Here is a 9,042-nt window from a genome sequence, read left to right as displayed (position 1 = left end):
GAGTTATTATTTACTCTTAATTTTATATTAAAATTATCACTTGTAATAATTATTGATTATTATTATTTTTTAAATAAAAATATATTTTTGAAAAAATCTAACTAAAAAATAACAAAAATAAAATAAAATAAAAATGAAAATAAAAAAATGAAAATAAAATGGAAAAAGGAAATCTCACCAAACGGGTAAGGTCAGCATATGGATTGGCGTGTGAGTTGACGAGTCGTTCTAGGGTCTTGGCTCCAAAACGACACTGTTTAGATAGGCCTATAAGAGGCCTTTTTTTTAAAATTTATTTTCTCCTTTTTTCTTTTTCTGAAAAGCCAGAGCCTTTCTTTCTGAAACAAAACCCTATTGCCGACCACCACTATTTCCAAATTTCAATCAATCACCATTTTACTGTGATCAAAATCTTCAACCGTGGTGAGAAAGCTCAAAAAAATTTCCAGATCTCAACCTAGTCCCCAGTTTTGATAGTCAAAAAATTCAACCAGTTGTTGAAAAACTCAAGTATTTTTAGATTTTAGCAACCTAAAAAAATTTCCAAAAAGTTTTAAAAAATTTCTAAAACACTATCCTTAACTTTTTAAACACTTTCTTAATCTAGATTCTTAAAAAAAAAAAAAATCTCAAATGGCCTAGATCGAGAATTTTATTCTTGATTTTTTTTTTTTGCTGCTAGTTCCTCTATTCAAATAGGATTGTGATTTTTTTGTTTGTTTATGCTTGTATGTGTGAATGGTTGTAACCCAGTAACCTTTTAAAAAAAATTATTTTTTGTGTTTTTCCTTGTAATGTTCTCTTTGGTTCTGTGTTTTATGTCCTAAATTACTTAGCTTTTATAAAGCCAATTTAACTTTTAAATACCAAATAATTTAGAATTCAAAAAGACTTTTATAACCCTTTAATTTGGGCTGCAAAATTAGGTTAGTGGCAAATTCTAAGAGAAGAAGAAAAAACCTATTTTGGCAACTTGATTTCAGCTGTCAGGGTTGAAACCAAACTTTTGACTTATTTTTTATTTTACTTTATTTTATTTTTTTGGACAAAATAGGTATTTATAATTATCCTTTTCCGCACATTGCTGATAATCAGGAACAAAACAAAGATAAAAAGATAACTATTTTGTCTGAATGATGTTATAAATATGAACTTTTTTTTCTTTTTTTTTGTTGTTTTTTTTTTTTTGAAAGAAAGAAAACACAAAAGCATACCACATTTTTTTATTATTGACATAAAATAATAAATTTTTTTTTAAAGCTCCTCTAACCAGAGGCTAAACACTTTTAAGAAAGCTTCTCTAAGGTAATGAAACTTTAAATAAGCTCTTCTAACTAGAGGTTATGGGACTTTAAATAAGGCTCTTCTAACCAAAGATTGTGAGACTTTAAATAAGGTTCTTCTAACCAGAGGCTATGACACTTTAAAGAAAGCTGAAAGGTTTTATAGATTATACATTTTGATCTTACAAATCATGCTTAATTTTGAAAAAGTCCTCTAACCAAAGGCTCTTAAAATTAGAAACTCCTCTAACTAAAGGCTATAAAACTTTGAAAAGAGCTCCCCTAACTGGAGGTTATGACACTTTAAAAAAAGCTCCTATAACTAGAGGCTATGAAACTTGAAATTTAAAATTTTACAGGTCTTATCGATTATGCCTTTTGGTCTTATAAATCATGCCTAATTTTGATGGAGTCCTCTAACTAGAGGCTCTTAAAATAAAAGTTCCTCTAACCAGAGGCTGCAAAATTTTGAATTAAAAATCTAAGAGGCAATGGTATTTAAAAGATTCCTTTAAACAAAGGTTATAATGTTTGAATATTCCTCTAAATAGAGGGTTTACATCTTTTCTGATTTTAACTTTTTCTTTTGTTGATCTTGGGTTATCCTAAACCCATATATCTATTAGGCCATATGAATGCATGAATGACATTTTCATGCTTTTACAATGTCATGCAATGAATGATGATCATGATACAAATGCACTTATGATGCAAATAAATATACCATCTTCTTTCTTTATCATTTTTTTTAATCTTTGAAATTTTTCAATCTTTGTTTCCCTTCTTCTTATCCTGAATCCTATGCATTCTAATAGCTAGTAAAATTTAGCTAAGGTTCTTCTCCATGATTTCTTATATTAAATGTTTACTACTTTGATAACTTGTAGGCCTTTTTTTTCATTAATCTTTGTTCCTTACTATTTTGTTTATCATTTTGAATTTTTTTTCAAAATAATGTGTGTCTTTCATGATCATTGTTACTTACTTATCATCTTTTGAATTTCAAGATAATTATAACACATTGCATATTTTTTTAATAAGAGCGACAAAAGAAAGATAAACAAATGTGTATTTTATTTTAATAAAAGAGAAAAGTATTTCTTGTGTCATTCAGAAAGATATAACAAGAAAAACAAGTAATCGCATAATGAATATTTAGATCATCATGAACTAATTCATCATGGATTCTTTTCTAAAAATTCTTGATTGATGTTTCTTAACTTTATGAAAGTGTAGTAAACCAAGCTAGCCGAAAACCAATGAGATCTTCTGGAACATATTGAGAATTGATACACTCTATTCAATACTTCTTCATGTAAGTCATTTTTTTAGGTTTTCAATCATATATCTTTTGGGTTCATGTTGCCTATTTACCTTTTTTCTTAAGCATAGCATTTCTTTACTGCATTGGCATTGATTGGATTTGGGAAATCATATATACCCATTCTTGCCAAGATCAACGTCTTACCAAAGTATGCTTTTTTTTACCACATACAGGTCTTTCCAATTATGAGTTCATTTTTCTCGAGGATCTTGTTGGTTAGTAATAATCTTTTTCAAAACTAATTCTCCTTCTCGAAATTATTGAGGGTGAACTTTCTTATCATGAGCTCAGATCATTTTTCATTGATATAGTTGACTATGGCAAAGTGTAACTAGTTTATTTTCTTCATTAAAATTCAACTAATCATAACAAAGGCAAACTTATTTAGCTTCTTCCAACTTGACTTCTATGAGAACATATAAAGAAAAAAATTTTGACTTTAATGTGCAACAGTGCTTCCATCTTTTAAACCAATAAAAATGGTACAACTCTTATAGATGTATGAATCAAAATTTGATAAGCATGTAATGCAAACGGTAACTTTTCATGTCAATCCTTATATACATCTATTATCTTTTTAATAATTCTCTTTATGTTCTTATTGGCCACTCTAATTGCCTTTTTCATTTTCAGATGATAAGGCATCAATTTGTGGTGTTTGATTTTGAACTGGGCACAGACCTCATTCATCATTGTGTTATCCAAATTAAAAGCATTATCCAAAATGATTTTTTAAAAAAATCTATAACAATATATGATCTTTTTTTTTATGAACTTGCAAACCACTAATCTTATCACATTAGCATATTAAGCTACTTTTGCCCATTTTGTAAAGTAGTCAATCATCACTAAAATGAATCGATGTCCATTTGAAGCTTTTGGCATAATGAGACTTATCACATCCATTCCTCACATAGAGAAAGACCAATATGTTAACATAACATGTAAGGGCGTTGGATGAACTTTCATCTTCTTTACGTAAATTTGACATTTGTGGCATTTTGAAACATAGTCAATGCAATCTTTTTCCATTGTCAACCAATAGTATTTTACTCTCATGATCTGCTTAGTCATTATGTTGTCATTTGCATAGTTCCACAGACACCTCTATGGATTTCTTCTAGTAACTTTTTGGCTTCAACATCATTCACATATCTCAATAGTGTTTGGTCTCAACTTTTCTTATATAAAGTTTTTCCATCCAAAAAGAAACCTATCGTTAGTCTTTTCAAAATTCTCTTATCATTCTTTGATATGTGCTTTGAGTATTATTGGTATTTGACAAACTATAATATGTTAGAATATTATGATTTTTCATCAACTTCTTTCTCAACATTTGAATAGTAAATTGGTTTCTTTTACAAGCTCAACTTAATGGGTTAGACTTTAGCATTTTTATTTAGCTTGAACATTGCCATTAATGTAGCCAAAGCATTAGCCATTTGATTCTCTTCTTGGGGTAAATGATGAAATCAAATATTTTTAAATTTTTTGATCAATTTTGATATGTACTTTTGGTATAGAATCAACTTTGAATCTTTGCTTTCCCAATCTCCTCGCAATTGGTATATGACTAAAGTAGAGTTTTCATAAACTTTCAATGTATGGGCCTTCATTTTAAGAGTAGTTTGAAGGCCTATAACACATGCTTCATATTCTGCCACACTATTAGTCCAATTGAAACTTAGTTTTGCTGTGATTGGGTAGTAATCTCCTTTTGGAGATACTAAAATTACTTCTATACCATGCCTTAAAGCATTTTATGCACCATTAAAATACATTTTTCATGCATTTTTATTAGGCTCTTCTTCATCTATGTGTAATATAGACAGTAAGTCTTCATTTGAGAAATCGAATGTCACAGGTAGATAATCTTTATAAGTATGTTTTGTAAGAAATTCAATAATAAAACTTTTTTTTATTGCCTTTTACGACACTTACACAATGTCATATTTAAAAAGTAACACTCGCTTTCTTGCTATTCTTCTTGATAATAAAGGCTTTTCAAAGATGTACTTGAATGAATCTATCTTCATAATAAGCCAAATAGTATGGTACAATATGTACTATTTGAGTTAATGAGCTGTCTAAGCTAATGCATAACACATATTTTCTAATAGTTAATACTTGAACTCGTAATCAATGAACTTTTTGCTCAGTTAGTAAATGATTATTCTTCCCTTCTGGTTTTATCACGTTGCCTTAAAACACATCTCATTGATTTTTTTTACACTTTAAATACAAGATGAAGGGTCTTCTAAGGATAAACAACATTAGTACTGGTGGGTTTGATAAGTACTATTTAACTTTTTCAAACACCATTTGACAATCTTTGTCTTATTCCTCTGTTTTAAAGAATCTTGAATATAGGGTCACATTTGGCTGTAAGTTGGAAAAAAATGAGTAATATAATTTAACCTCCTTAGAAATCTCCTTACTTCCTTTTATGTGTGTAAAGGTAATAGCTTTTGGATAGCATGTATCTTATTTGGATACATCTCAACTCCTCTTTTACTAACGATAAATCTTAGTAATTTTTTTGAGGTTGTGCCAAAAATATATTTAGCTGGATTGAACTTGAGCTAAAACTTTTTTAATCTCTCAAATAACTTTATGAGATTAGCCATATGATTTTTTTTCATGGGACTTGGCAATTGTGTCATCCATATACACCTCTATTTTTTTATGTATCATGTTATGGAATAGAATTACCATCGCTCTTTGATAAGTTACCCTAATGTTTTTCAAACTGAAAAGCATAACTTTATAGCATAATGTTTCCCATAATGTCATAAAAATAGTCTTATCTATAACTTTTTGTGCCATCTTAATTTGATTATAGCTTGAAAACCCATCTATGAATGAAAATAGGGAATGCCTAGTGGTATTGTCCACTAAGGTATCAATGTGGGGCAATGAAAAGTTATCTTTTGGACTTGCCCTATTTAGATCTTTATAATCTACACACATTCTTACATTATAATTTTTCTTGGATACTAGAACTACATTTGCCACCTATTTAAGATATTTGGCCACTTCTAAGAATCTCACATCAAATTGCTTTTTCACTTATTCTTTTTATCTTTAATAACATTTTTGGTTTCATTTTGCTTAACTTCTATTTAATTGGTTTGCACTCGAGCTTCAGATCTAGCTTATGTACAATGATTTCAGTATCCAGTCCTAGAATATCTTGGTACGACCAAGCATATACATCCACATATTCATGTAAAAAGTTTATCAACTTTTGTTTTGTTGGTGATTACATAAAAGTACTAATCTTAACCTCATTTTTAGTTTTTTCATCCCCTAAATTCACAACTTTGGTGGCTTTTAATCTCAATAGTTCTAAGGATATTACATGGTCTTCCACATTCTTTTTATCATCAAGTTCAACAATACAAATAGAATTTTCAAAATCAAATCCTGAAATATTGTCATGATGATTTTCACATTCATTATTTGAGTACCTGAAAATGAGTGAAATGGACGAAATGTAGAAAGTTATATAGTAATGTGAGCAATTGAAATGAAAGAGACCAAAGGAATGTAATAAATGTGCTATGCTCATTATTTATTCGAATGAAAATAAAGAAACAAACACACATACAAGACATTTAATGCTTTTAACAAAAGCATTTAGATTAAGTTCAACACATTACTTTGAAAAATTTTTTTAAAAAATAAGCAGCTTCTCAACTTTCCAACTCTTTAATTTTGCACCAAGATAGACGTTTTAGATCTTCATTCACCTCTTTATCCATTATCTGTATCACAAATTTAGCAAAGCTATCCTTTAATGATAGTGTAGGCCTTTTTTTATATTTTTTATTGCATTTGGATATATATAGCTAGCTAAGATGAAGGTTTCATAAAAGAGAGAAAAAGATAGGCTTTCAATTTCTACCTCTTGCCCTAAAAAATAAGCCAACCTCTTTTCTCTTTTCTCTTTCATGAACTTTATCTTTCTTTTTTGAGTTGGTTTGTATCCCAAACTAAACCAATCATCTTTCTTAGATATCATACATGGTTATTTTATCCCTTACAAGTCAGCCCATACTTGTTGCCTTTTTTCTACCACTTCATTAAAGGTCATCTTAGAATCTCTGGATAGACATGGAGTAGGCACCTTTAATCCTTCACCTACATAGGTTGCATTAATGAATTCAAAGGATTTAAAAGAACATTCTGGGGCTTCCTTAACTACTTTAACATATAATGTAATAAATGGTTTAGTGACTATCAAATCTTCTTTACTGATGACAATGATAACCTTTTCATCAATTATGAATTTCACCTTTTGATGTAGGATAGCTCCTGCCATGTGAATCTATAGTCGTCTTAAAAGATAACCATAGGAAGGAGCAATATCCATGGCCTGAAAGACTATATCAAAAGTGCACAGACCAATTTAAATTGTTAGTTCAATATTACCTATCATTTCATGGCAAGTCTCATTAAAAACCTTCTTTATCATGTGACTTTTCTTTATATAAGACATGTCAACTGCAATTTAGATATTGTGGTCATAGCATGAAGTTCAAAGAGGATCCATTATCAATGAGCACTTTGACTAATATATGATCTTTGTATCTTGTAAAGATATGTAAAGCCTTGGCATCGCCTCTACTACCAGTGGAATCTCATCATCGCTAAATGATATAAAATTTTCCATTGTGATGTTTTCCACTATGAAATCAAGTTCTCCACAAATATATTATGAGCTACATAAGCTTTATTAAGAGTTTTGAACAAGGCATTTTTATGAGACTAAAAATTTAACAATAATGAGAGTATGTAAATTCAAGCTGCTAAGTGATTCAAATGTACTAACACACTATACTCACTATGCTTGATAAGTTTTAAAAACTTACAAGCTTTTTTTTTTTTTTTTGTAACCAAATTCTTATGTTTTCAATATAGGTTTGGAACCGAGTGAGTCTTTTGATTGTGGAGTAGTTTATCTTATTTTTCTAAGCTTATTTCCCTTTCTTTCGTTTTTCCCTTTTATGCTCTCTTAAGTGCTTTTAGAGTATAGTATCGTCCACTTTGAGTTATGCCCTTGACACTAGTTATGTTTGCTGTATTTCATCATATGGGCCACATTGAAAGGATCCATTATCCAAACCTTGTGATATGATATTACAATCATATTTCTAAGGGATTGCCTTATTAGTTTTGTACAAAAATGGGCTAGGCAACTCAATTGTCACCTTTGACATAATTGTATGAATTAGCTTATCCACTATAATACTTGACTTAATTTCATAAAAGATGGTGACAGGCTTAAAATTCATATGAACTGGCTTATCGTTTGACTTCTCTTCATAAAAGATGGTAACAGGTTCAAAATTCATTTTGTAAAGCCTACTCTTAAACAAATCTCTTGTCATAATATTTACTGAATTTTTTATATGTTTATCATAAAATTCAACTAAGAAGGCTAAACTTGGGCGGCAACATCTCGCCACCTTTGGGCATACTTTTTAAAGTTTTAGCTAGCTTTCTTTTTCATATTTTGCAAAGATAGTCTATCTGGAGCCATATTTGTAATATGCTTGTATTTAGTAATAAATGCTTTAGCCAAATCTTTTTATGAATGAATCTGACTCCTATCTAATTGAATATACCATCTGATAGCTAATCTAATAAGACTATCCTAAAAATAATGGATGAGTAACTTGTTGTCTTCTATATGCCCAGTCATTTTTTGGTAAAACATAGTGATATGTGCTATGGGACATTTGGTTTCATCATATTTGTTAAATTTTGGTATCTTAAACTTTGGTGGGATTTTAGATCTGGAACCAAACTGAGTTCACTTGCATCAATTGTACCAAAAATATTCATAACTTTAACAGCTTGTAACCTTTCTTCTAAGAGATCAAATTTTTATTGTGCCTTTATATTATTAGATTGTTCGAACATGTCTTTCTTTAATCTTTCCTATACTTTTGGCTCATTTAAATCTGAGATCGTAATGGGATCAACATGGCTTACCCTAATGTTTAGGCCAATGTTTCATTAACTCTGTGGTTGAACCTTGAAGGGAGGCAAATTAAACTAAGCATGTGGTTGCTTTTCAGGCTATGTAATTTGTGAATGCACTTGACGAGAAGCTTGAGCATAAGGTTGAGTGAACTTTGGTAGATATAATGGATTTTCCCTATCGTTAGTATTTTTTTGGGTTTGGGGCTTTATCTCGATAGTCATTTTTTTAGCTAATCCTTTTCCTTTGGTTGTTGTTCTTATCTTGTCCATCATTGCAACCATTTCTTTTTAAGTCTCTTTGTGAGACCTAGTCATTTGTTTTATCACTCCTATTGAGATCTAATCATTTGTTCTTACATCTCAAATTGAGATTTCTCTATCCTTTCTATTCTAAATGCATGCTCGTTTTTCATGATTCTAACTTGTGAGCGAGTGTTATAACGA

Source organism: Durio zibethinus, chromosome 7 (assembly GCF_047325235.1).
Source record: "Durio zibethinus cultivar Kanyao isolate XHJ-2024 chromosome 7, ASM4732523v1, whole genome shotgun sequence".
Classification (NCBI taxonomy): domain Eukaryota; kingdom Viridiplantae; phylum Streptophyta; class Magnoliopsida; order Malvales; family Malvaceae; genus Durio; species Durio zibethinus.
Note: the sequence above shows the minus strand (reverse complement) of the source record.